Source organism: Mus caroli, chromosome 7 (genome assembly GCF_900094665.2).
Source record: "Mus caroli chromosome 7, CAROLI_EIJ_v1.1, whole genome shotgun sequence".
In the NCBI taxonomy this organism is placed as follows: domain Eukaryota; kingdom Metazoa; phylum Chordata; class Mammalia; order Rodentia; family Muridae; genus Mus; species Mus caroli.
This window is the reverse complement of record NC_034576.1, coordinates 142,919,679-142,946,174: the sequence shown is the minus strand read 5'-3', so window position 1 is coordinate 142,946,174 and position 26,496 is coordinate 142,919,679. Positions and strand designations below refer to the sequence as shown.

General features: G+C 41.1%; 1 long non-coding RNA gene and 1 pseudogene across 1 annotated transcript in view; one reads left to right on the top strand and one right to left on the bottom strand.

The window, feature by feature from the left end:
* Positions 1-471: 471 nt before the first annotated feature.
* Positions 472-26,496, top strand: part of LOC115031541 — a 39,569-nt gene continuing 13,544 nt past the window's right edge. The window contains exon 1 of the long non-coding RNA XR_003837199.1: positions 472-521. This is a non-coding gene — a long non-coding RNA (uncharacterized LOC115031541). The remainder of the gene's footprint in view (positions 522-26,496) is intronic.
* LOC110298086 lies at positions 18,838-19,926 on the bottom strand (annotated as a pseudogene).

The following is a 26,496-nucleotide window of genomic DNA, read 5'->3' as shown; positions in this document are numbered from 1 at the left end:
CAGATGAGATGTGTCACATGGTGGAGTGGTCTCTGGATGGCCCTTCCTTCAGTCTCTGTTCCATTTTTGTCCCTGCATTTTCTTTAGACAGGAACAATTCTGGGTTAAAAATTTTGAGATGGGTGGGTGGCCCCATTCTTCAACTGGGGCCCATGTCTATCTACTGGAAGTGGTCTCTTTAGGTTCTATCTCCCCACATTGTTGGGCATTTAGGCTAATGTCACCCCCATTGGGTCCTGGGAGCCTCTCCCATCCCTGGTGCCTGGGACTTTCTAGTGGCCTCCCCACCCCGTTCCCCACCTGTCAATGCTACACATTTCTATTCATTCTTCTGGCCCTCTGGACTTCTTTCCTGTCTCTTCCCATACCTGATCCTGTCTCCTTTTGTCCTGCCCCCTTTCCTCTTCTATGGAGATCTCTCTCTCCTCTGCCTCCTGTAATTATTTTGTTCTTCCTTCTAGGTGGGACGGAATTATTCACACTTTGGCCTTCCATCTTGTTAAGTTTCATATGGTTGGTTGGTGAGTTGTATCATGGGTATTCTGAGGTTTTGGGCTAATATCCACTTATCAGTGAGCACATACCATGTATGTACTTTTGGGTCTGTGTTACCTCACTCAGGATGATATTTTCTAGTTCCACCCATTGGCCTGCAAACTTCGTGTAGTTTTAATAGCTGAGTAGTATTCCATTGTATAAATTTACCACATTTTCTGTATCCATTCTCTAGTCAAGCTCCTGGCTATTATATATAAGACTTCTATGAACATAGTGGAACATATGTCCTTGTTATATGTTGGAACATCTTTTGGGTATATGACCAAGAGTGGTATAGCTGGGTCTTCAGGTAGAAATATTTCCAACACCCGGGGATCCATCCCATAATCACCAACCAAACTCAGACACTATTGCATATGCCAGCAGGATTTTGCTGAAAGGACCCTGATATAGCTGTCTCGTGTGAGGCTATGCCAGTGCCTGGCAAATACAGAAGTGGATGCTCACAGTCATCTATAGAATGGAACACAAGGCNCCCAATGGAGGAGCTAGAGAAAGTACCCAAGGAGTTGAAGGGGTCTGCAACCCTATAGGTGGAACAACAATATGNACTAACCAGTACCCCCAGAGCTCGTGTCTCTAGCTGCATATGTAGCAGAAGATGGCCTAGTCGGCCATCATTGGGAAGAGAGGCCCCATGGTCTTGCAAGCTTTATATGCCCCAGTACAGGGGAACGCCAGGGCCAAGAAGTGGGAGTGGGTGGGTAGGGGAGCAGGGCGAGGGGAGGTATAGGGGACTTTCGGGATAGCATTTGAAATGTAAATAAAGAAAATATCTATTAAAAAAGAAAGTTAAAAAAAAGAAATATTTCCAATTTTCTGAGGAACAGCCAGATTGCTATCCAAAGTGGTTTTATCAGCTTGCAATCCCACGAGCAATGAAAGAGTGTTCCTCTTTCTCCACTTCCTAGCCAGCATCTGCTGTCGCCCGAGCTTTTGATCGTAGCCATTTTGATTAGTGTGAGGTGAAATCTCAGGGTCATTTTGATTTGCATTTCCCTGATGACTAAAGATGTTGAACATTTCTTTAGATGCTTCTCAGCCATTTGAGATCCCTCAGTTGAGAAGTCCGTGTTTAGCTCTGTATCCCATTTTTTTTTTATTGGGAAAATATTTTAATCAGTTTATAAATGTGTAAAATGAATGTTCTAAATCAGACTCATCAAAGTCAAAAATGTTGAATATATCCTTTTGTTGGGGTTTTTTTTGAAGTTTTTTCAATTTTTATTAGATATTTTCTTGATCTACATTTCTTTTTTTCTCTTTTTTTTAAATTAGGTATTTTCTTCATTTACATTTCCAATGCTATCCCAAAAGTCCCCCATACCCACCCCCCACTCTCCTACCCATCCACTCCCCCTTTTTGGCCCTGGCGTTCCCCTGTACTGGGGCATATAAAGTTAAACTTCTGTATCCCATTTTTAAATTGGGTTATTTGGTTTTCTGGAGTCTAACTTCTTGAGATCTTTGTGTATTTTAGGCATTAGCCTGCTATCGGATGTAGGGTTGGTAAAGGTCTCTTCCCAGTCTGTAGGTTGCTATTTTGTCCTATTGACAGTGTCCTTTGCCTTAAAGAAGCTTTTCCCCATTTGTCAATTGTTGATCTTAGAGCCTGAACTATTGATGTTCTGTTCAGGAAAATTTCCCCTTTGTCAATGTATTTGAGGCTATTTCCACTTCCTCTTCTATTAGATTTAGCATATATGGTTTTATGTGGAGGTCCTTGATCTGCTTGGGCTTGAGCTTTGTACAAAGATAAAAATGGGTCAATTTGCTTTCTTCTACATGCAGGCTGCCAGTTAGATCAGCACCATTTGTTGAAAATGCTTTCTTTTTTCCAGTGTATGGTTTTGGCTTCTTTGTCAAAGATCAAGTGACCATAGGTGTGTGTGTGTGTGTGTTTATTTCTGGGTCTTTAATTCTATTCCATTGATCTACCTGCCTGTCTCTGTACCAGTACTATTTGGTTATTAATCACTATTGCTCTGTAGTACAGCTTCCCTCAGAAGTTCTTTTATTGTAGAGAACTGTTTTTGCTATCCTGGGTTTTTTGTTATTCCACTTGAAGTTGAACATTCTTTCTATTTCTGTGAAGACTTGAATTAGAATTTTGATTGCAATTGCCTTGAATCTGTAGTTTGCTTTTGGTAAGATGGGCATTTTTACTATGTTAATCTTACTGATCCATGAGCATGGGAGACCTTTTCATCTTTTGAGGTCTTCTTTGATTTCTTTCTTCATAGACTCGAAGTTCTTGTCTTACAGATCTTTCAATTGCTTGGTTAGAGTTATACCAGGAAATTTTACATTATTTTTGATTATTGCTAAGGGTGTTGTTTTCCTAATATTTTTCTTAGCCCATTTATCCTTTGTGTAGAGAAAGGCTACTGATTTGTTTGAGTTAACTTTGTATCCAGCCACTTTGCTAAAGTTGTTTACCAGCTGTAAAAGTTCTCTGGTAGAATTCTTAGGGTCACTTATGTATACTATCATATTATCCACAAATAGTGATACCTTGACTTTTCTATTTCCTTAGGGCTTATGGGTCTGTTTAGATAATTTATCTGATCCTGGTTTAACTTTGATACATGGTATCTGTCTGGAAAATCATCCATTTTATCTAGATTTTCGAGTTTTGTTGAGTATAGTCTTTTGTTGTAGGATCTGATGGTTTTTTGCGTTTCCTCAGTTTCTGTTGTTCTGTCTCCATTTTCATTTCTGATTTTGTTAATTTGGATAGTGTCTCTGTGCACGTTGGTTAGTTTGGCTAAAGCTTTATCTATCTTGTTGATTTGTCAAAGAACCAGCTCTTAGTTTTGTTGGTTCTTTGTATTGTTCTTTGTCTCAAATTGTTTGATTTCAGCACTGAGTTTGATTATTTCCTCCTCTTGGTGTCTACTTCTTTTTGTTCCTGAGTTTTCAGATGTGCTGTTAAGTTTCTAGAGTAGGTTCTCTTCAAGTTCTTTATGAAAGCACTTAGTGCTATGAATTTTCCTCTTATCATTGCTTTCATTGTATCCCATACGTTTGGGTTTGCTGTGCCTTCATTTTTGTGAGAAACTCTCACTGATGAGAGTTGAGTGTTAAAGTCTTCCACTATTATTGTGTAAGGTTCAATGTGTGTTTTCAGCTTTAGTAATATTTCTTGTATAAATGTGGGAGCCCTTGCATTTGGGGCATAGATGTTCAGGATTGAGATTTCATCTTGGTTTCCTTTGATGAGTATGAAGTGTCCTTCCCCATTCTTTTGATAACTTTTTGTTTAAAGTTGATTTTATTTGATATTAAAATGGCTACTCCAGCTTGTTTCTTGGGACTATTTGCTTGGAATTTTTTTCCAGCCTTTTAGTCTGAGGTAGTGTCTGTCTTTGTCACTGAAGTATATTTCCTATATGCAGTAAAATGCTGGGTTCTGTTAACATATTCAGGCTGTTAGTCTATGTCTTTTTATTGGGAAACTGAGTTAATTAATGTTGAGAGATATTAAAGACCAATGATTGTTAATTTCTGTTATTTTTGTTGTTAGAGGTGGAATAATATGTTTGTGTGGTTCTCTTCTTTTAGGTTTATTGTGATATGATTCATTTCTTGTTTTTGCTTGGATGTAGATACACTCTATGTGTTGGAATTTTCCTTCTAGTTTCATCTGTAGATTTGAATTAGTGGAGAGATATTGTTTAAATTTGGTTTTGTCATGGAATATCTTTGTTTCTTTATCTATGGCGATTGAGAGTTTTGCTGGGTATAGTTGCCTGGGCTGGCATTTGTGTGCTCTTAGGGTCTGCATGACATCTGCCCACAATCTCCTGGCTTTTAGAGTCTCTGTTGAGAAGTCTGGTGCTATTGTGATTGGTCTGCCTTTATATGTTACTTGGCCTTTTCCCCTTACTGCTTCTAATATTCTTCTTTTGTTCTGTATATTTAGTGTTTTAGTTACTATATGATAGGAGGGTTTTCTTTTCTGGTCTATTTGGTGTTTTGTAGGCTTATTGTATGTTTATGGGCATCTCTTTCTTTAGGTCAGGGAAGTTTTCTTCTATAATTTTGTTGAAGATGTTTTCTGGCCCTTTGAATTGGGAATCTTCACTCTCTTATATTTCTATTACTCTTAGGTTTGGCCTTTTTTGTGTCCTGAATTTCCTGGATGTTTTGGGTTAGTATGTTTGCACTTTGTATTTTCTTTAACTGTTGTGTCAATATCTTCTTTGATATTTTCTATGCCTGAGATTTTTTCTTCTATCTCTTGTATTCTGTTGGTGATGCTTGTATCTGTATCTCCTGATTTCTTAACTAGGTTTTCCATCTCTTGGGTTGCCCCCTTTTGTGATTTATTTATTGTTTTTATTTTCATTTTTAGATTTTGGATGGTTTTGTTCAATTCATTCACCTGTTTGAGTGTGTTTTCCTGTATTTCTTTGTTATTTATGTTTCCTATTTATAGGCTTCTACCTATTTACCTGTGTTCTCCTGTATTTCTTTAAGGGAGTTATTTATGTTGTCCTTAAAGTCCTCTATCATCTTCTTAAGATGGGATTTTAGGTAAGAATCTTGTTTTCTAGGTGTGTTAGGGTATCCAGGGCTTGCTGTGGTGGGAGAACTGGGTCTGATGGTGCGAAGTGGCATTGGTTTCTGTTGCTTATGTTCTTGTGCTTGCCTCTAGCCATTTGGTTATTTCTGGTGTCCCTAGATTGCCCCTCCTTTTAGGAAGGTGGAGCTCTGAGACCTGGGTTAGAGCAGGCCTTCTGGGAGGCCAACAGTGCTGTCTTTGGGTGTGGGTGGGTGGACTGGAACACCCTATCTGCCCTGGGCTGAATTGTGAACTGAAGGAAGATGTGTCTCCAGCAGGGTGGATAAGTCTCTCATCCGCTGGGCTTCATTTGGGTCCTAGTTAGGCCAGGTATTGTGGTGAAGGGGGGTTTCACCTGTAAGCCTGGTTAGGATGGACCTCCTGGGAATCAGGATGATCTGGGTTTGGGTGGGTGACTACTAGAGTGCTCAATTTGCCCCGGGGCCTAGTTGTGGACTGGAAGCTAAGAAAGTGTCTTCTAAGAGATAATAATAACATCTAGCAAACAAAAATGTAATATGATAAAACAAAAACTATTACAAACAAACAGAGGAAAAGAGCCCAAGAGAGGCACAAGATTCAGAGACCCACTCATTTAAACACTCAGGAATCCCACTAAAAAAATCCACTAAACTATTACCCATAATATATACAGAGAGAATCTGGTGCAGACCCATGAAGCCCGTGTTCATGTTGTGTCAGTCTCTGTGAATTCATATGAGCTCTATGTAGCTTTCTTTTAAAGCTATGCAAGATTCATAACTAATTAAAAACACTATTACAGTATTAGAAGTTTAACTTTGTTAATTAATTTTTTAAACCGGTGGTAGTATATAAGTTACTAATCAACATCTTTTCCTTTTAGCTTCAGCATTTCTTGTGACAATCTAGTGACAATTCTCTCCCTCAGCTTTTGTTTACTTATAAAAATCCTACTTTGAAAGATAGCATTAGGTCCAGGTGCATTGCTTTGACCCTAGAACTCAGAAGGCAGAGGCAGATGGATCTGTGAGTTTGAGGTCAGCCTGGTCTACAAAGTGATTTATAGGACAGCCAGGGCTACCTAGTGAGATGCTTGTCTCAAAACAAACAAACAAACAAACAAACAAACAAACAAGAAAAAATGAAAAGAAAAGGAAAGATGAAGGAGAAAGAGAAGGATAAGAGGAAAGAAAAGGTAATAATAATTAATAAGACAATACTAATGTGCATAGTATTCTTAGTTGGCATAATTTGCAGTTTTTGAAATTTTCAACCATTCCCTTCTGACCGCAGAGTGTTGCTGAAAATTAGGATTGTCTTATTACTATTCCTTCTTTCTTTTAAAAGTAGCTGTCATTAAATTTTGTCAATTTAATTATATTGCCTTGGTGTGCGTTTCTTTGGGCTTCTTGAATGTTGATTTTAATGTTCTCTCCCAGGCCAAAGAAATTTTCTCTCACTTTTTAAAATTGTGACTTTTATTCCTTTCCATCTTCTTATGGTCCAGTCACCACACATGTGGCTCTGTGTGATGTGTGGTGAATCCCATCATGTACAGTCAGTCCCTCACCTTTGTTCTTGTTGCTCCTGATTTGGATGGCTTGCAGTGACAGGTATTCAAAGCCACTAGCCTGCTATTGAACTTGGTTGAGGTTTTTAGTTTAGTTCTTATATCTTCAGTTGCATGATCTATTTTAAGTATTTTTAAAAAAAATTGAGGAAGTCAGTTTATTTGGATTTTCTTTTTAATATTTTTATTGTTTGAGAAATTTATCCATGCATATAATGTGTCTGGAATATCCATATTCCAGTAGGTGGTCCTACACTTACTCTAGGTGTCTCTAAAACTACTTTGTTGCAATTTTATTAACAGATTGTTCTGTAGATATCACTCATCATCTCTATAGCCACTAGTTTTAATTCTGTGAACTAAGTCAGGTATCTCCACTTCAATAGAGTTGGTTTGTGGAAACCTGTCTTGTCTTTTTATTTAGAACATATCTTCATTTCTCATTCTTTCAATTGTATCAACCATTTATCTCTCTTAATCCTATCTAGAAGGCTTTGTATAGAAGGACCTTAGCAACTAGTCTGGCATGTTTGTATGTGACTTGTTACACAAAAGAGGCCTCCATAACACTTGAATTGTGTCTGTTCAACCCACTGTCTGCTTTCAGTGGTCTGGAGTATATTAGTGTTTGCCAAGTCCTGTCAGTGTTCATGTAAGATAGAAACACACATTTTAGATGCTGCTGGGGAGACTGGAGTGTTTAGGGTGTGTCCTAGACCGTAGCACAGGAAAAGTCAAAGGTGGAGATTTGTCTTTCACTGTCTCAGGGCTGTTTTAGAGTAAGCAGATGTGGCAGTTATCTGAACTTTTAGCAAGATTCTTGCACTGACGCTTGGGAGGGATCTGCTACAAGTGACCCCAGTGCATGTCCCTATTATTTTTCTGAGGTACAACTCACTAATGCTTCAAACTCAGGTTAGGAAGGCAGTACCTCAGGCGGGATCTGTAACAGCTGTGGTGTGTGAATGACTCCTTCCAGGGAGGACCTATGGGGTTAGCTGTACTGACAGAGAAGTTAGGAGAAAATACTTGCGGGCTCTGCATTTTCCTTCAGCTCTGGAAAGTCTGTTTGTTTGCTCTCTTTGCTCCCAGTTCCAGGATGGATATGGACCTGATCCCCACACAGCAGTGAGATAAGTGCAATGGTAAACCCCATTCAAGGGGCAGCCAGGAGGACATTTTAGTTGCTTCTTGGCACTTATGCTGGGGACCCACTTAGATCCTGGAAGCCATTTACAACCTCTTGTTCACTATGAACTAAGAATACTAGAGAATGCCATATTCCTCCAGCTGCTGGAATTAGGTGATTTTGCATATATACCCTGGGGTGGGAACTCAGTGAGTGATCAAAATAGTATAGCACTAGGGGCAGCAAGAAGAGGCCCAGGAGGTGGCAAGCTCTTATTTATCTCCAGTGAATGTTCTGATGTAGAATAGCTAGAAGCTTACCCATCATTAAGAGTTGAAAGGGTACGCTTGCTTTCAGAAAACAAAAATGGAGCTTTGGGTTTTTCTCTGCCCTGATCTGGGGAGGGCGGCAGTCCCTGGAAGTGCTTGTACATTGAATAAATCACCACTTTGTTCTGTAGTGTAGAGAAACTCGTATCTGGCTAGTACACTCTATTCCTAAAACTAAATGAGTGAGAATCAAACCATGGGAATCTTAGCACCATATGTGAGATTAGGTCAGCTTGGTCCGAACTCTCAACCACTGATGTTCAGCAATATTCCATCCTGATCCTTACCCTCTACACTGTCTATAATTTACTCTTTGTATGATTAAAAAAAAAAAAGAACCAAACTAGTTGCTGCACAGTCCATTGCAAAGTTTTCTATTGTTATCATGATGGTTATGAATAAAGTCACCTTTTTAGATTTTAAAAAGAAATATTAATTTCCTTGTTTCACAGTCCCTGGGCTATGTGCTAACATCTGAAGCTAGGAGCTAGGAGCCTTCAATGAGATAGAACATGTGATATTTGACTTTCTGGGTCTAAGTTATCTCACTCAGTATGATCTTTTCTAGTTCATCCATTTACCTGCAAAGTTTACTATTTCATTTGTCTTTATAACAGAAAACTACAAACAATCAAAACGCAGAGGTGTGGAGCCCAGTCCCAGTGGCTACATCTACCATACACTCCTGCACCCAAGGCTCAGGGAACATTGTGGAAGAGTGGGTGGAAAGGTTTTAAGAGTCAGAAGAGCAGGGAGTTTGCTATGAGAGTATATCTTCTAGTCATGCCAGAGGCTGAATTGATAAAGATTCCCCGACATGACTACCTAAATGTGAGCTAAACAAGGATAACACCAACGGACATGCCAAAGTGGACAGAGAGAAGCTCACAAGGCTTCAGTCCCACACAGAGTACTACAAGCAACTGAGGAATGCTGGGAGTGGGAGAAAGGGTCTTTTCCCAGGGAAGAGCATACCAACTGGTTATCCTATACTCAATGTTCAGCCCTGATGATGCACGTATAAGTAGCATTGTATAGACTAAGTAGGTTCTATTTAGGAATATATATCTATATATATCTATATAGTATATATATGCGTATATATGAATGTATATACATATATATGTATTACTGCATGTGTGTGTATATATGTATATATGTGAATATAATAACAACTTATGAAAACTGAGGCCATGAATTTGACGAAGCGAAAGGAGGAACATATGGGAGACTTTGAAGGGAGGAAAGGGAAGGGAGAAATATTGTGATTAGATTATAATCTCAAAGATTAAAAAAAAGTAAAACTTTTTTTTTGTTTAACATTCCTATTGTCACCATATACCAGAGACTAGAAGCTTAAATCACAGAATCCTATTTTTCCACAGTGTGGGGATCACTCTAGAATATTCAGTGTTAGCAGAACTGTGTTGCTTGTGACGTCTGCAAGAAAGCATCCTTTGTAGCCTTTTCTCACTCATGATGTTGCTGCCAACACTGATCTGCAGGCTGTAGACATGTCACTGCAGGCTGTGCCTTGACCACAATTAGCATCTTTACTGTGTATCTGTATCTCTTCTATAGAGCTTACGCTAATGATTTTATTTTAACTGGAAGTGTCCAAAAGACCCAAATCCCCAAACAAGATCACATTCCTCCAGGCACTGGTCCTACAACACATGTTGGGGGCCCCAGTGCAAATCATATCTGGATGGAAACAGAATTTTAAGTAGATCATGAAGAAACCAGAAGAGCCAAAACCGAGGGTTTGTTTTGGGAATTTGTGGGAAGAAAACTTAAATGTGGGCATTTGGATTACATTGTGTGGAGATCAGAGGGTGAGGTCAGTGTTTAAACAATAACAGGTGCTATAGTGTGATTTAAAGATCAGTGCTCCTGGGAGAAGGCAGAACCTAAAGAGTAGGGCTCAGCAGGAGGCCACTAGGAGGAGCCCTTGGAAGATAATTCTTGGAGTACTCCTTGCTATTTTTTCCCCCCAAGTTGATGATAAAAGCCTCAGTTTAACCCCATCCAGCTTCTCTGCTGGTTGGCTGTAGCTGTGACTGCCTTTCCTGACACACACACTCCAAACACTGTCATCCACCAATCATTCTCTGAGTTGTTCTCATCAGAAATGAGTGAATGCAGGTGCCATGCCCTTATTAAGCCTCCAAAACTGTTATCATTATCAAGTTCTCTGTGTCTGGCATTGTGGTGTGGTGATGCAAAGCTCACTAATACAGGAACCTTTCAGCATGTTTGAAGTGAGTAAGCTGACTGCACTGAGAGTTCAGGTGGGTCCCATCGAAATGTTAAGAGTAGCAGGGTGAGTCTAAGGCTGTATTGGGACATAGATTCCAGGCTGGTGATGAGGAGTGTCAACCTTGACATGTGGTAACTAGGAAGAGGAATCCAACAAAGGAGAAAAGAAACAAGTGAGCATGAAAGGGTAAGTCAGTGTGGGATTACAGAGTGCTTGGTAAATGGTGCTGATCCTGGTCCTGCTGGGCACCTGGGCAACTGAAAGCCAAGTCACAACCGACTGACACTCGGGCTCAATACATAAAGCCTGTGAGAGATTCAGTCACTTATTTTGTATGCAGATTACGGATCACTCTTCCCAGTATGGCTGTGTGGTGCCTCCTCCATGGATAAAGGGGCATACCTGGAATTAGCATCCATCTCAGGGATACCAGCTTCACAAGGCTGCAGGATTTACAGTGTAGCCTTTCTTTATTTTTTTCTGCTACTTTGTGGGTTCTTCTCCTGTCTCCCAATGGTGATGCCAAGCATCCTGCAGACACTGATTGATGATGACCCATCACTGCCCTTGGTAGAAATTGGCTATGCAACTTTTGCTTGTGTTTCTGACATGCTTAATATTTGAATTTCCTTGCTGTTAAGGGCCTCTCACTGAGGCCTTTAATCTCACTAGGACTGGGATAATGCAGCAATTCTGATAAAAGCTGGTGTTGGTAAGAATAAATCTAATGGTAGTTTCCTGAATCAGCTATGCAAGAAATCAAGACTTCCATAGAACCTAATACTTTTTAAAATTTAAATTAAATTAAATTAAATCAATTTATTTATTTATTTATTTATTTATTTATTTATTTATATCCCAAATGCTGCTCTCCTTTCCAGTCCCTCCCTCCCAGAGTTCCTTTTCTTGTCCTCTCTCCTGTTTTCCTCTGAGAGGATGAGGCCCTCCTGGGTATCCCCCTACCCTGGCACATCAAGTCTTGGCCAGATCAGATGTATTCTCTCCCCCTTAGGCTAGGCAAGGCAGCCATGAAGACTGAGAGGAAACTGTGTGTATGTGTGTGTGTGTTGCTCTTTCCATCTCGTGTATGTTCTTTGGTTGGTGGCTCAGATTCTGAGAGCTCCCAGGAGTCCAAGTTTGTTAATTCTGTGGTCTTCCTCTGGGGTTCCAATCTACTTGAGGGCCTTTAATCTTTCCCCCAACTCTTCCATAAGTGTCCCAGCCTCTGTCTAATGTTTGGTATCTATGTCTGTTTCAGTTTGATGCTGGGTAGAGCCTTTCAGAGGACAGTTATTCTAGGTTCCTGTCTGCAAGCACAACAGATTATCATTAATAGTGTCAGGGATTGCTGCTGGCGTATGGGATAACTTTCGAGTTGGGTTGGTTACTGGTTGGACTTTCCTTTGGTCTCCGTTCCATCCCTCCATCTTTTAGACAGAATACATTTTGGGTTGAAAAATTTGTGGGTGCTCTTATCCTTCCACTGGAGGTCTTGCCTGGCTACAGGAGGTGGCCTCTTCAGATTCTCCGTCCCCACTCTTAGGTATCTTAGCTAAGGTCACCCACATTGACTCCTGGAAGTCTCTCCTATCCCAGGTCCTGGAACTTCCTAGAGGTTCTCCCTTCCTCTCACCCTCCCAGCACCTGCAGATTTCTATTCATTCTCCTGGCCCTCTGGGCCTCTCTCATATCTCTCCCCTCTCCCAACCTGATCCTGTCTGCCCCTTTCCCTCTCCCCCAGTTCCCTCCCTATCTCTGTCTTCTGTGAGTATTTTGTTTCCCCTTCTAAGTGGAATTAAAGCATTCTCACTTGAGCCTTCCTTCTTGTTTAACTTCTTTGGGTCTGTGGGGTATATCATGGGAATTCTGTACTTTTTGGCTAATATCCACTTATTAATGACTATATACCATGTATGTCCTTTTGGGTCTGGGTTACCTCACTCAGGATATTTTCTAGTTCTATCCATTTGCCTGCAAAATTCATAATGTCCTTATTCTTAATAGTGGAATAGTATTCCATTGTGTAAATGAACCACATTTTCTGTATCCATTCTTTGGTTATGGGAGATCTATCTAGGTTGCTTCCAGTTTTGGGCTATTATAAATAGGCTGCTAAGAACATAGTGAAGCATGTGTCCTTGTTACCACATGCTTCACAATGTTCTTAGCAGCCTTACCGTCAAAAGATGCTTGGTGGAACATCTTTTGAGTATATGCTCAGGAGCAGTATAGTGGTGCCTTCAGGCAGAACTATTTCGATATTTCTGAGAATCTACCAGATTGATATCCATAGTGACTGCACAAGTTTGCACTTTCACCAGCAATGGAGGAGTGTTCCCCTTTCTCCACATCCTTGCCAGCATGTGCTGTCCCTTGAGTTTTGGATCTTAGCCATTCTGATGGGTGTAGGGTAGAATTCAGGGTTGTTTTGATTTGCATTTCCTTGATGAGTAAAATGTTGAACATTTCTTTAAGTGCTTTTCTGCTATTAGAGATTCTTCTGTTGAGGATTCTCTGTTTAGTTCTGTGCCCAATTTTTAAATTGGTTTATTTGGTTTGTTGGATTTTAGCTTCTTGAGTGCTTTATATATTTTGGATATTAGCCCTCTGTTGGATGTAGGGTTAATGAAGATCTTTTCCCAATGTGTAGGTTGCCATTTTGTCTTGTTGGTCATGTCCATTGCCTTACAGAAATATTTCAGTTTTATGAGGTTCCATTTATTAATTGTTGGAGCCGTTGGTGTTCTGTTCAGGAAACTGTCTCCCATCCAATGCATGAAAGGATCTTTCCCACTTTCTCTTCTATTAGGTTTAGTGTATCTGATTTTATGTTTAGGTCCTTGATCCACTTGGACTTGAACATTTCCATTCTTCTACAAGCAGACATCTAGTTAGACCAGCACTGTTTATTGAAGATGCTTTCACTTCTACATTGTATGGTTTTGGCTTCATTGTTGAAAACCAAGTGTTCATTGTTCTGTGGGTTTATTTATGAGCCTTTGATTCTATTCTATTGATCAACCTGTCTGTTCCTGTACCAATACCACAAAAGTTTTTATCACTATTGCTCTGTAGCACAGCTGAAGTCAGGGATGGTGATTACCCCAGAATTCTTTTATTGTTCAGGAATTTTTTGGCTATGCTGGGTTTTTGTTTTTCCATATGAAGTTGAGAATTGTTCCTTTAAGGTCCGCAAAAAATTGTGTTGTAATTTTGATGGGGATTGCATTAAATCTGTAGTCTGTAGTTTTGGTAAGATGGTCATTTTTACTATATTAATCTTACTTATCTATGAGAATGGGAGACCTTTCCATTTTCTGATATCTTCTTCAATTTCTTCAGAGACTTGAAATTCTTGTTATACAGATCTTTAACTTGCTTGGCTAGAGTTACACCAAGCTATTTTATATTATTGCAACAGTGTTGTTCCACAATTTCTTTCTCTCCCATTTTTCATTTGTATAAAGGAGGGCTACTGATTTGTTTGAGTTAATTTTCTATCCAGCCACTTTGCTAAAGTTGTTTATGAACTGTAGGAGAATTTTGGGGATTCCTTTTTGTATATTATCATATCTTCCATTAATAGTGATACCTTGACTTGTTTCTTTCCAATTTTTATCTCCTTTTTTTGTCTAATTGCTCTAGCTAGAGATTCAAAAACTATATTGAGTAGATAGGGAGAGAGTGGGCATCCTTGTCTTGTCCCTGATTGTAATGGGATTGCTTAAAGTTTATCTCCATTTAACTTGATGTTGGCTATTGGCTTGTTGTATCTTGTTTTTGTTATGTTTATGTATGTGCCTTGAATCTGGGATCTCTCCAAGACTTTTAACATGAAGGGGCCTTGGACTTTGCCAATTGCTTTTTCAGCATTTAATGAGATGATCATGTGATTTTGTCTTTCAGTTTGTTTATTTAGTGGATTACATTGATAGATTTTTATATATTGAATCATCCTTGTATTCCTGGGATGAAGCCTATTAGGTCTTGTTGAATGATCGTTTTGATGTGTTTTTGGATTCAATTTGTAAGAATTTTATTGAGTATTTTTGCATCAGAATTCATAAGTAGAACTGGTCTGAAGTGCACTTTCTTTGTTGTGTCTTTGTGTGGTTTAGGTAATAGGGTAACTGTAGCCTCATGGAATGAATTAGATAGTGTTCCTTCTCTTTTTTTTTTAAATTTTTTTATTAGGTATTTTCCTCATTTACATTTCCAATGCTATCCCAAAAGTCCCCCATACCTTCCCCCACACTCCCCTACCCACCCATTACCAATTTTTTGGCCCTGGGGTTCCCCTGTACTGGGGCATATAAAGTTTGCAAGTCCAATGGGCCTCTCTTTCCAGTGATGGCCGACTAGGCCATCTTTTGATACATATGCAGCTAGAGTCAAGAGCTCCGGGGTACTGGTTAGTTCATAATGTTGTTCCACCTATAGGGTTGCAGATCCCTTTAGCTCCTTGGGTATTTTCTCTAGCTCCTCCATTGGGGGCCCTGTGATCCATCCAATAGCTGACTGTGAGCATCCACTTATGTGTTTGCTAGGCTCCTGCATAGTGCCATATCCAGGGATCCATCGCATAATCAGCCTCCAAACGCTGACACCATTCCTTCTCTTTCTATTTTGTGGAATAGTTTGAAAAGTACTGGGATTAGTTCTTTGAATGAGCTTTGAATGTCTGGTAGGATTCTGCACTAAAACTATCTGGCCCTGGGCTTTTTTTTTGGGGGGGGGGGTTTGCGAGACTTTTAATGACTGCTTCTATTTCCTTAGGGGTCATAGGTCTGTTTAGATAGTTTATCTGACCTTGATTAAACTTTGGTATATGGTATCTGTCTAGAAAATCATCTATTTAGTTTAGATTTTCTAGTTTTGTAGCGTATAGGCTTTTGAAGTAAAAACCTAATGATTTTTTTGCATTTCTTCAGTTTCTTTTATCATGTCTCCCTTTTCAAATCTGATTTTGTTAATCTTTTTTCAGTTCTTCACTTTGAGGTAGTGTCTTTGTTGCTGAGGTGTGTTTCTTGTATGCAGCAGAATGATGGATCCTGTTTATGTATTCAGCCTGTTAGCCTGTGTCTTATTTTTGGATACTGTCTTTGTGCCTTTTCATTAGTTTAGCTAAGGGATTATCTATCTTATTGATTTTCTCAAGAACCAGCTCTTGGTTTTGTTGACTCTTCGTATTGTTCTCTTTATTTGTATCCTTCCCCATCTCTTTTGATTACTTTTGGTTGAAAGTCTATTTTATTAGATATTAGAATGGCTACTCCAGTATGTTACTTGGGACCATTTGCTTGGAAAACCCTTTTTCAGCCCTTTACTTTGAGGTAGTGTCCTTGTTGCTGAGGTGTGTTTCTTGTATGCAGCAGAATGATGAATCCTGTTTATGTATCCACTTTGTTAGCCTGTGTCTTTTTATTGGGGAATTGAATCTATTGATATTGAGAGATATTAATGACCAATGGTTGTTAGTTCCTGTTATTTTGATGTTGGAGGTGTTACTGTGTGTGTGCTCTTTTGGTTTTCTGTGAGATGACTAATTTATTTTGTTTTCTTGGGTGTGGTTGCCCTTCTTGTGCTGGAGTTTTCATTCTGGTGTCCTCTGTGAGGCTGCATTAGTAAAAATATATTGTTTAAATTTGGTTTTGACATAGAATATCTTCATTTCTTCATTGATGGTGATTGAGTGGTTTGCTGGCTATAGTATTCTGTCCTGCCATCCATGGTCTCTTAGGGTCTGCAACACATCTGTCCAGGATCTTCTGGCTTTTAGAGTCTCTGTTGAGAACTCATGTGCAATTTTCATAGGTCTGCCTTTATATGTTACTTGGTCTTTTTGCCTTGCAGCTTTTAATATTCTTTCTTTGTTCTATCCATTTAGTGTTTTGACTATTATGTGGCAGAATGATCTTCTTTTCTGGTCCAATCTATTTGGTGTTCTATAGACTTCTTGTACATTTATACCAATCTCTTTAGGTTAGGGAAGTTTTCTTCTATGATTTTGTTGAAGCTGTTTTCTGGCCCTTTGAACTGGGAGTCTTTACCCTCTTCTCTTCCTATTATTCTTAGGTTTGGACTTTTCATTATGTCCTGAATTTCCTGGATGTTTTGAGTTTGGATCTTTTTACATTTGTTATTTACATTCATTCTATGTTGTCCTTTCTTCTATCTCTTGTATTATATTGGTGATGTTTGTGTCTGTAGTTCCTGTTCTCTTTCACAAGTTTCTATCTCCAGATCAACCTCCATTTTTATTTTCTTTATTGTGTCTATTTTCATTTTTAGGTCTTAGAAAATTTTACTCATTTCCCTTGCCTGTTTGGTTGTATTTTCTTATATTTCTTTTTTTTTTATCTGCCATTTTTTAAATTGGATATTTTCTTTATTTACATTTTAAATGTTATCCCCTTTCCTGATTTTCCACCAGAAATCCCCATCCCCCACCCCCTGCTTCTATGAGGGTGTTCCCCAACTTACCCATCCACCCACTCCTGCCTCCTCATCCTGGCATTCTCCTATACTGGAGCATTCAGCCTTCATAGAACCAAGGGCCTCTCCTCCCATTGATGCCCGACAAGGCCATCCTCTGCTACATATGTGACTGGAGCCACGGGTCCCTTCATGTGTACTCTTTGGTTGGTGGTTCAGTTCCAGGGGGCTCTAGCAGGTCTGGCAGGTTGACATTGTTGCTCCCCCCATGGGGCTGCAAATCCCCTCAGTTCCTTCAGTCCCTTCTCCAAATTTCTCCATTGGAGACCCCATATTCAGTCCAATGGTTAGCAGCGAGCATCCACCTCTGTATTTGTTAGGCTCTGGCAGAACCTCTCAGGAGACAGCTATATTAGTCTCCTGTCAGCGTGCACTTCTTGGCATCCAAAATAGTGTCTGGATTTGGTGCCTGTATAATGGATGGATCCCCAGGTGGGGCAGTCTCTGGATGGCCTTTTCTCCAGTCTCTGCTCCATACTTTGTCTCTGTATTTCCTCCCGTGAGTATTTTGTTCCCCCTTCTAAGAAGGACCCAAAAATACAATTCATGGACCATGTGAAGCTCAAGAAGAAGGAAGACCAAAGTATGGATGCTTTCGTCCTTCTTGTATTTCTTTAAGGGACTTATTTGTTTTTCTCTTTAAGGGCTTCTACCTGTTTGATTGTGTTTTCCTATAGTTCTTTAAGGAAATTATGTAGGTTCTCTTTAAAGGCCTCTATGAGATTGGACTTAAGGTCAAAGTATTGTTCTTCAGGTGTGTTAGGATATCCAGGGCTTGCTGTAGTAGGATCACTGGGTTCTGATAGTGTCATATTGCATTGGCTTCTGTTGATTATATTTTCGTGTTTGTCTTTTGCCATCTAGTTGTCTCTGGTGTTGGTTGACCTGGGTGTCCCACATTGTGTCAGGCCTCTGGAGCCAGGTGGAGTTGTGTGTGTGGTGGGTTAGAGCTAGTTTCTTGGGAGTTAGACAGGGTAGTGGGGGATTGTGTGCTGCTCTGACACTGCTGGTGGTTTGGGCATGGACTGGAAGGACAATGGAGCTCCAGGCAGTTTGGATCCCATGGCTGCTAGGCTTGTTGGTGTCCTTGCAGGTGCAGGTATTGGAGTAGAGGTGTGGGGTTATCTCACCTGTGTGTCTCTGGGCCAGGCAGGGAGGTAGGGTGGTGCATGGTGTACTGGCAGTTTCAGACCCAGAATCCATTACTTAAGTAGTAGTCATAAGCATGTGACACAGGATTTGAGAAAAACCATTAAAGAAGAAAAACTTAGGAAAATTCCAGGAGCTGACACACCATAAATTAATCATAGGCTTTCATGTCATTCTTTCTATATATGTCTAGCCCCAGAAACGTGGAACTAGTATGGACAGGAAACAATTTTGATTATACAATTAATGACAAATCTTAGTATACTTTTGAAGGCATAGCAAGCAATTTTTGGAATCCTGATACTTCTCTATTCTGTACAGGATTATAATAAAGATAGAGATCATATTGAAATAAAGGGTTTATGACAAAGATACAGAGAATCATTTTGATTCAGCAAACTGTATAAAAGAAGAAAGTGAACTGAGTGTGAACACTCATTGCTCTCTAATGTGGATGCCATGTGTCTATGTGGCACTTGTGCCATCACGTGTATTCTGCCGTGGTGAGCCAAACCCAAAACATTTGTTATGTTTCTTCTGTTAGTTTATCAAAGCAATGAGAAAAGTTAGCTAAACCACTAACAGTGTGGGTAATTGGGAAAGAGTGATATTGACCATTGGAACAATAAAAAGGAGTAGTGGTAACTAAGCAAAGCCTGAGAGAAGCCAAGCTCTGTGGCGGTGTTGCCCTGGAATGTTAACCTAGATGGGAGAAGAGCACATCAGGAGCCTGAGGTGGTGGTTCTGAAAATGAGACATTTATTGATGACACACAGATCCCTGAGGCCCAACCAAAATAACACAGCAGGGCCAACAATACAGTGCTATCACCCATGACTGAAGGCTATTTTCTTTATTATGACAGCTGCCTCTGTACTCCATGGAGCTACTCTCAGTAAGACAAGTGTGAGAGGAGTATAGGCCTGAAGGGCAGCGTGTGCATTTCCATCTACAGCTTAAGAAATTGCACACATCTCCCATGGCTTGTAGGATCTTATTTCCCAGTGTATAGATGGGCAGGTTCAAGGTAGGGCTCAGGACTGAGTACAGCACTGAAGACACTGCTACTTTCCAGGATGTCATTTAAAGTGGTGCTGACACAAGCACAGAGCATGGACAAGCACTGCACAGGCTACTGGGTGGTGTGAAGAAGAGATAGAGAAGGTTTTCTTCTTCCCCCAGCTGAGCACGTGTGCAGAATGAGGATGAGTTGTAGCCACAGGACTGTAGGGTGAGCAAGAAGTTGATACCTCCATAGAAGTCTTTGGCCATGAGAATCATGATGCTGTTTGCAGCCACATTATCAGACCAGTGTGCACAGATGCATTTAGTGCTCATATGGACCACATACCCATGGCTTAGTTCCCACAGCTGTGGGCTTATCCTAAAATTATAGTGCAGGGACAGCAGATGGCCACATCGTAGTCATAGCTTTGACCATGAGCAGCAGCAACTCAGAGGATGCAGACTGGACAAGGAAGAAGAGCTGGGCCATGCACTCCTTGAAGAAAATGGTGTTTTCCTCAGACACTAGGCTAACTAGGGCCTTGGGAAGCACAGATGAGGTTCAGACAATATCCATGGTGGCCAGGTTGCATAGGAAAAAAGTACATGGGACTGTGGAGCCCAGTGCTGGACTCCAGAATGATGTTTGCTGCATTGTCTGGGAATGCTATGGCATAGAAAGACAGGATACAGCCAAGCAGGAGCATTCACCAACTCAGCTGTTCTGAAAACCGTTGCAACATGAGCCCAGGCACTATTGTCTGGTTGGCACTGAACAGCTCTGGATCCATTCCTGTGTCTACAAGCCTCTGAGACAAGTTCATAGTCTAAAACTTCAATGTCCGTTTTTCATACTTTACCATCTTAAAACTTAGCCTGTTGACATAAGGGGGCGGAGTGAGTGTGTTTCTCTCATGGCAGCTGTCTATTCATCACCCACCCCTTCTATTTTCTAAACCCAATTTCCTTCATTTATTTTTTTCAGTTTCTACCTTTGAAACTTTCATTCTTTAGATTTAGGTTCTCTCTATTGTGTAGTAGAGCATTATTTGTTCAGAGCCTGTCTACTCTGTGATCTGCTCCTTCCAAGTCGTACTCTGGTGATTGTTGTGAAGATGAATTTGTACCCTTCACCCTCATAGCAAACGTTCTCATAACCACCGACATCTCTTGGAAAGACATGCTGAGATGTCTCTTGTAGACTCTGTATAACCTTGTCTCCTGGGATCTCACTCACTATCCTTGCTCTGATGTGTGCCCCCTACCCCCAAATGACTGTCACATATTGGATCAGGATCTAAGGCAGCAGAGAGTATGGTGGGTATAGATAACAAGGAGACTGTCAGAGAACAGCTCCTTTATTGAAATAGAGAGACTATATGATAGAGCTAGACTCAGGAGAGGGAGGAAAAAGGAAAAGGGAGGAAGTATTTCAGCAGGGGCAGGGACCTTCCAAGCATATCAGCTGTCTTAGCAGACTGCTGGCCACATGATTTCTGAGAAGCCAGTTCTCTGGCAGGGGAAACAAGGATTGAACTGGCTTTATCATTACTTGGCCTTTGTCTTTATGTAGTTGAGCAGGCACAAGCCTGATTTGGGTAGAGATCAGCCGTACTCCCACCATGTTCTCTGAGAGCTCTCCAGGGTATGGGCAGTGCTCATCTGGCTTGGGAACTCATACTCTGTTACTTCTGTGTGCTCTCTGGTTGCCCACATCTCTCTTCATAAAGTCGGGTCTTTTATAAGCCTTACTTTCTGTGATCTACTAGTTTTTCTGGTTGAGTCTATCATTACCATGATGCATCTCAAATATGTTATCGCAGGGAGCCCTCCTCTCTGTCACAGGCCCATGAACCCAAGAGTTTGGCTTTTTTGCCTTTGTGACTGGTAACCATTCTTGACTCAACAAACCTATGGCTCATGGCATCACCACATCCCAGAGCCTTTTCTGTGGGTTTTATATGCACTGCTAGCAGGCAGCTCACTCCTGTCATCAGTGTGTGAGGGAGGAGATGGTGACTGTTCTTCAGAGCATGGCTCAACTTTTCTGATAATCTTATTGTTTATCTTTACCAATAATAATAGTCTTTACCAGGAAATACCTGTGCCATGACCTGAGATCATCCACTGGCCTTTTCTCCATGAACACACACACATACACACACATACACACACACACACACACACACACACACACACACACACACACACACACCCCATTCTACCCTTACCAATGAACCTGTGTGCGACAATCCTTTGTGGTGCTATTTATCTGAAAATGCTCTTCATCGTTCACTCCGTTTTACTCTCTGCAATCCCAATCCCTCATGATGTAGCACACGTGTGACGAGTTAGTCACTGGAGTTGTTCTAGCTAATGCAGTAAAACTCACCACTTCTGCACTTTCCCTTACTCTACCTTGTACTCTGTAAGCTTCCATCTCTGCTCCCATAACACTTCTTTTTCTTATTATTACTTTTAATTTCAAAAATCATTTCCAGAACAGGACTTATGACCTGAATTCTCTCAAGCTCATAAATGAACATTAGATTAGTTAAATACAGCCACCATTTCTATAGGGCACCTTCCTGTCCCCTATTCCAAGCTGGAGAGATCCAGCTATAAAATTTGTACTAGGAAAAGATGCTGATGGTGCAAGAGCTGATTATGCTTCCTTGCTGTCATAGAACTGGTGAGATGCATCTACCCTGTGGGTGATTCAAAAATCTCATTGGCGGTTCTATGTGATAATAAGAACTCTAGATAATAAAATATATTCTGACCAATTCACAAGAGACAGCAGTTAATATGCATAGTTACCCTGGCTATAAATAAAATTCTCCAAAGTATCATTTAGTGGAAGAAAGATTAAAAAAGAGAGATAAGAGCTACACAGTGCTGCCTACAAAGCTTGTGTTACCTTTGAGGATGCATAGCGGACGAAAAGGAGTGGGGTCTGTGATGGTTGATCTTGATTTGTTAGGATGTAGGATCATCTAGGAGACACACTTCTCAGTTTGTTTGTAAGAATATTTCCAGAAGGGATTAACTGAGTGAAGACGTCACACCCTCACTGTGGGTGGTACTTTGCAATGGGTGGTCCAGATAAACAGTGGTTCAAAGAAAAAAGCAGCACGTGTTTCACCCAGCTGCTGCTGTCTCAGCCTCTGTGTCCCTTCGGATATTTCGTCTGAAATGGACACACTGGAAAAAGCGTTTCCCTGAGTCTTTTGTACTTGACACTGCCTTGCCCCTATATTTAGCATATTGCTCACATGCTAGTATGTCCCCATGCCTTTCTTTTTGCTACACTTGAGACTCTAAAGCAAGGTTACTGACTTCATTGACCAGCTTTATAAAGTAGCTTATTCCTCCTGCTCCAATTTTTTTGTTTTAATCAAATTTACCTAGCTTTTAAAATTCTTTTATGAAGATTTATTAGCAAAATAAGAAACATCACAGCCCTTCCTAGTCCCCATCAAGGACACTTATAAAGGCTGGGAACTGCTGTGACTCGTGGTGGTAAAACTAAATACTCATCCTGTTCCCCCTAAAAATGGCAAACTAGCAATTCTTCCTCTCACTGCTTCTTTTCAGCATCGTTCTAGAAACTAACATCACTACTGGAGGCTGAAAAGACGTGAAGGACATAGGTTGGAGAGGAAGGAAAGGAACAAGTCTGTTTTTAATCTGAGTACAACACTAGTCATATGGAATATTTTATGATTCCACTACCAAATGTCTCTTAAAAGAAGCAAATGAGGTCTGGAGCGATAGCCCTGAGGTTAAGAGCTCCTTTTGATCTTGTAGAGGTCATGGATCCAGTTCCCAGTATGAATTCAGCTCAAAACCACCCATAGCTGCAGTTCCCTTGGATCTGACACCATCTTCTAATGTCTGCTGGCTTATGCCTGTGAGGTGAAAGAAAGACAAAGGTGAAAATGTCATCATTGCTGCAAAGGGTTTTGCATTTGAATATAAGCTTAAGTAAAAACATATACATTGCCACCAATTTTTAATTTAAAATAAAAAATTTCCAGTACCAAGAATACGTTACACCTTCAGTCTGTTTCTCCACCAGCATTTTGCTATCCTGAGACTTGTACCTTGAGGAGCAAGTAAGAGAAGCCACACTGGTCGAGGAGTAGGGCTGTTTAAGGGCCCAGGGCCAGCATATTTCAGGGAGCTAGACTCTCACAACTCCAGCCTGGAGGAGTACACAGAGCCACCAAGTTCCTGAGGGACTGAGGCACATGAAACTGCAGCCAGTCTGCCCAGACTCTTATCAGGACATCCTGTTGGAATCCAGCTCTGTACCTGCCTCTGTTGAGATGCGGAGTGTAGGTGACCTTTTCCCACCCACGATACTTGTTGCCACAGACCCAAACATAGGCAGGTTTCCTCACGAACGGTCACATGTACTTAGAAAACTGAGATCCTTTCCTGGTGAACTAGAACCTGCCAGTACTGTGACCATGAGTCCTCCCCTAATGTAACTCTACCTGAGATTTGGATGCAAACAACTGAGCAGGTACTGGGCCAGCATCTGGCTTCTGACCACAGACAGCAGGAACACAGGAAAACACCTGTGACCTCTCTCTCCTGGTAATGATCTTCTGACTAATCTTCACTGTGAACTGGGCACAAAGACACATGACCCAGGGCTTGGGGAAGACCTCCCATGGGGCAGAGGTTGTCTTGAGTTGCATCATACAGCAAAGGCTCTCTAGATACAAGTCAATACTTCTTGATGTTGGCAGATAACTATAGCTGGACTTTTTGCCTACTTTATTGGGTTCACCCTTCCCTACCCCAATCCCTTCCAACATCCAACACTAGGTAGGTGAGAAAGGTTAGAGGGGAAAGGGCATAAATCTCTTTAAACTGCTTCCTGATGATTTGGGACATCTCGTTCCTTGAGGCAAGCCCAATCCTTATTGTCTGGATATCTCCGACCAGCAATCCAGTAAACAGAAAACCAAAAATTTAGCAACCCAGCAAACCCCCAAAACAGCAGGAGGAACCAGCAGCAGAAGAGGAAGGAGCAGCTGCCACAACCTATTTTAATAATGCCCAGAATTCCAAATGTAAACTATCGTCAGCTGCCAGAGCGCGCGACATTTCAGTTGGCTGCTGTGGACAATCCAAAGTAGCCCAATACCTCACACCTGGGATTAAAACAAAAACATAACAGGGTTTTTTTTTAGTGTTACTTTTTAATTAGATATTTTCTTCATTTACATTTCAAATGCTATCCCCTTTCCTAGTTTCCTCTCTGAAAGTCCCCTATACTCTCCCCCTCTGCAATGCTCCCCATCCCACCCACTCCCACTTCCTGTCCCTGGCATTCACCAGTACTGGGGCATATAATCTTCTCAAGACAAAGGGCCTCTCCTCCTATTGATGGACAACTAGGCCATCCTCTGCTACATATGTAACTAGAGACACAGCTCTGGGGGGGTACTGGTTAGTTCATATTGTTGTTCCTCCTATAGGGATGCAGACCCCTTTAGCTCCTTGGGTACTTTCTCTAGCTCCTTCATTGAGGGCCCCGTGTTCCATCCAATAGATGACTGTGAGCATCCACTTCTGTATTTACCAGGCACTAGCATAACCTCACAGAAGACAGCTATATCAGGGTCCTGTCAGCCAAATCTTGCTGGCATATGCAATAGTGTCTTGGTTTGGTGGCTGGTTATGGGATGGATCCCTGGGTGAGGCAGTCTCTGGATGGTCCTTCCTTCCATCTCAGCTCCAAACTTTGACTCTGTAACTCCTTCCATGGGTATTATGTTCCCTATTCTAAGAAGGAACTAAGTATCCACACTTTGGTCTTCCTTCTTCTTGAGTTTCATGTGTTTTGCAAGTTGTATCTTGGATATTCTATGTTTCTGGGCTAACATTCACTTATCAGTGAGTGCATATCATGTGTGTTCTTTTGTGATTGGGTTACCTCAGTCAGGATGATGCCCTCCAGGTCCATCCATTTGCCTAAGAATTTCATACATTCATTTTAATAGCTGAGTTGTACTCCATTGTGTAAATGTACCACATTTTCTGTATCCATTCTTTGTTGAGGGACATCTGGGTTCTTTACAGCTTCTGGCTATAATAAATAAGGCTGCTATGAACATAGTGGAGCAGTGTCCTTATTACAAGTTGGAACATCTTCTGAATATTTGCCCAGGAGAGGTATTGCGGGTAGTACTATGTCCAGTTTTCTGAGGAACGGCAGACTGATTTCCAGGGTGGTTGTACAAGCTTGCAATCCCACCAAAAATGGAGGAGTGTTCCTCTTTCACCACATCCTCACCAGCATCTGCTGTCACCTGAATTTTTGATCTTAGCCATTCTGACTGGTGTGAGGTGGAATCTCAGGGTTGTTTTGATTTGCGTTTCCCTGATGACTAAGGATGTTGAACATTTTTTTTTTCGGGAGCCTCTCAGCCATTCGGTATTCCTCAGTTGAGAATTCTTTGTTTAGTTCTGTACCCCATTTTAAAATAAGGTTATTTGATTTTCTGGAGTCCAGCTTCTTGAGTTCTTTGTATATATTGGATATTATTAGTCCCCTATTGGGTTTAGGATTGGTAAAGATGACAAGTCCCTTCCGGTCCACTCGAGCACCGGGGGTGCCTTGCTAGAGGAGTCTCCCGACATCCACAAGGACCCGCACAGGATTCCCCATGGGATCCTAAGACCTCTGGTGAGTGGAACACAGCGTCTGCTCCAATCCAATCTCGGGGAACCTGAAACTGCATTAACTAGGGAAGCAGGCAACCCGGCCTGAGCTGGGGCACATGTCCCTTCCAGTCCACTTGAGCACTGTGCCTTGCCAGTGGAGTCTCCGGACACCCGCAAAGACCCACACAGGATTCCCCACGGGATCCTAAGACTTCTGGTGTGTGGAACACAACTTCTGCAAGGAGGCAGGTTCGAACACCAGATAGCTGGGCACCTTCCCTGCAAGAATAGAGCTTGCCTGCAGAGAATACTCTGTCCACTGAAACTAAGGTGAGAGCCAGCCTCCCATGTCTGCTGATAGAGGCTAACAGAGTCACCTGAGGAACAAGCTCTAACCAGAGACAACTATAACAGCTAGCTTCAGAGATTACCAGATGGCAAAAGGCAAACATAAGAATCCTACTAACAGAAATCAAGACCACTCACCATCATCAGAACGCAGCACTCCCACCCCACCTAGTCCTGGGCACCCCAACACAACTGAAAATCTAGACCCAGATTTAAAAGCATATCTCATGATGATGGTAGAAGACATCAAGAAGGACTTTCATAACTCACTTAAAGAAATAAAGGAGAGCACTGCTAAAGAGTTACAGGTCCTTAAAGAAAAACAGGAAAACACAACCAAACAGGTAGAAGTCCTTAAAGAAAAACAGGAAAACACATCCAAACAGGTGATGGAAATGAACAAAACCATACTAGACCTAA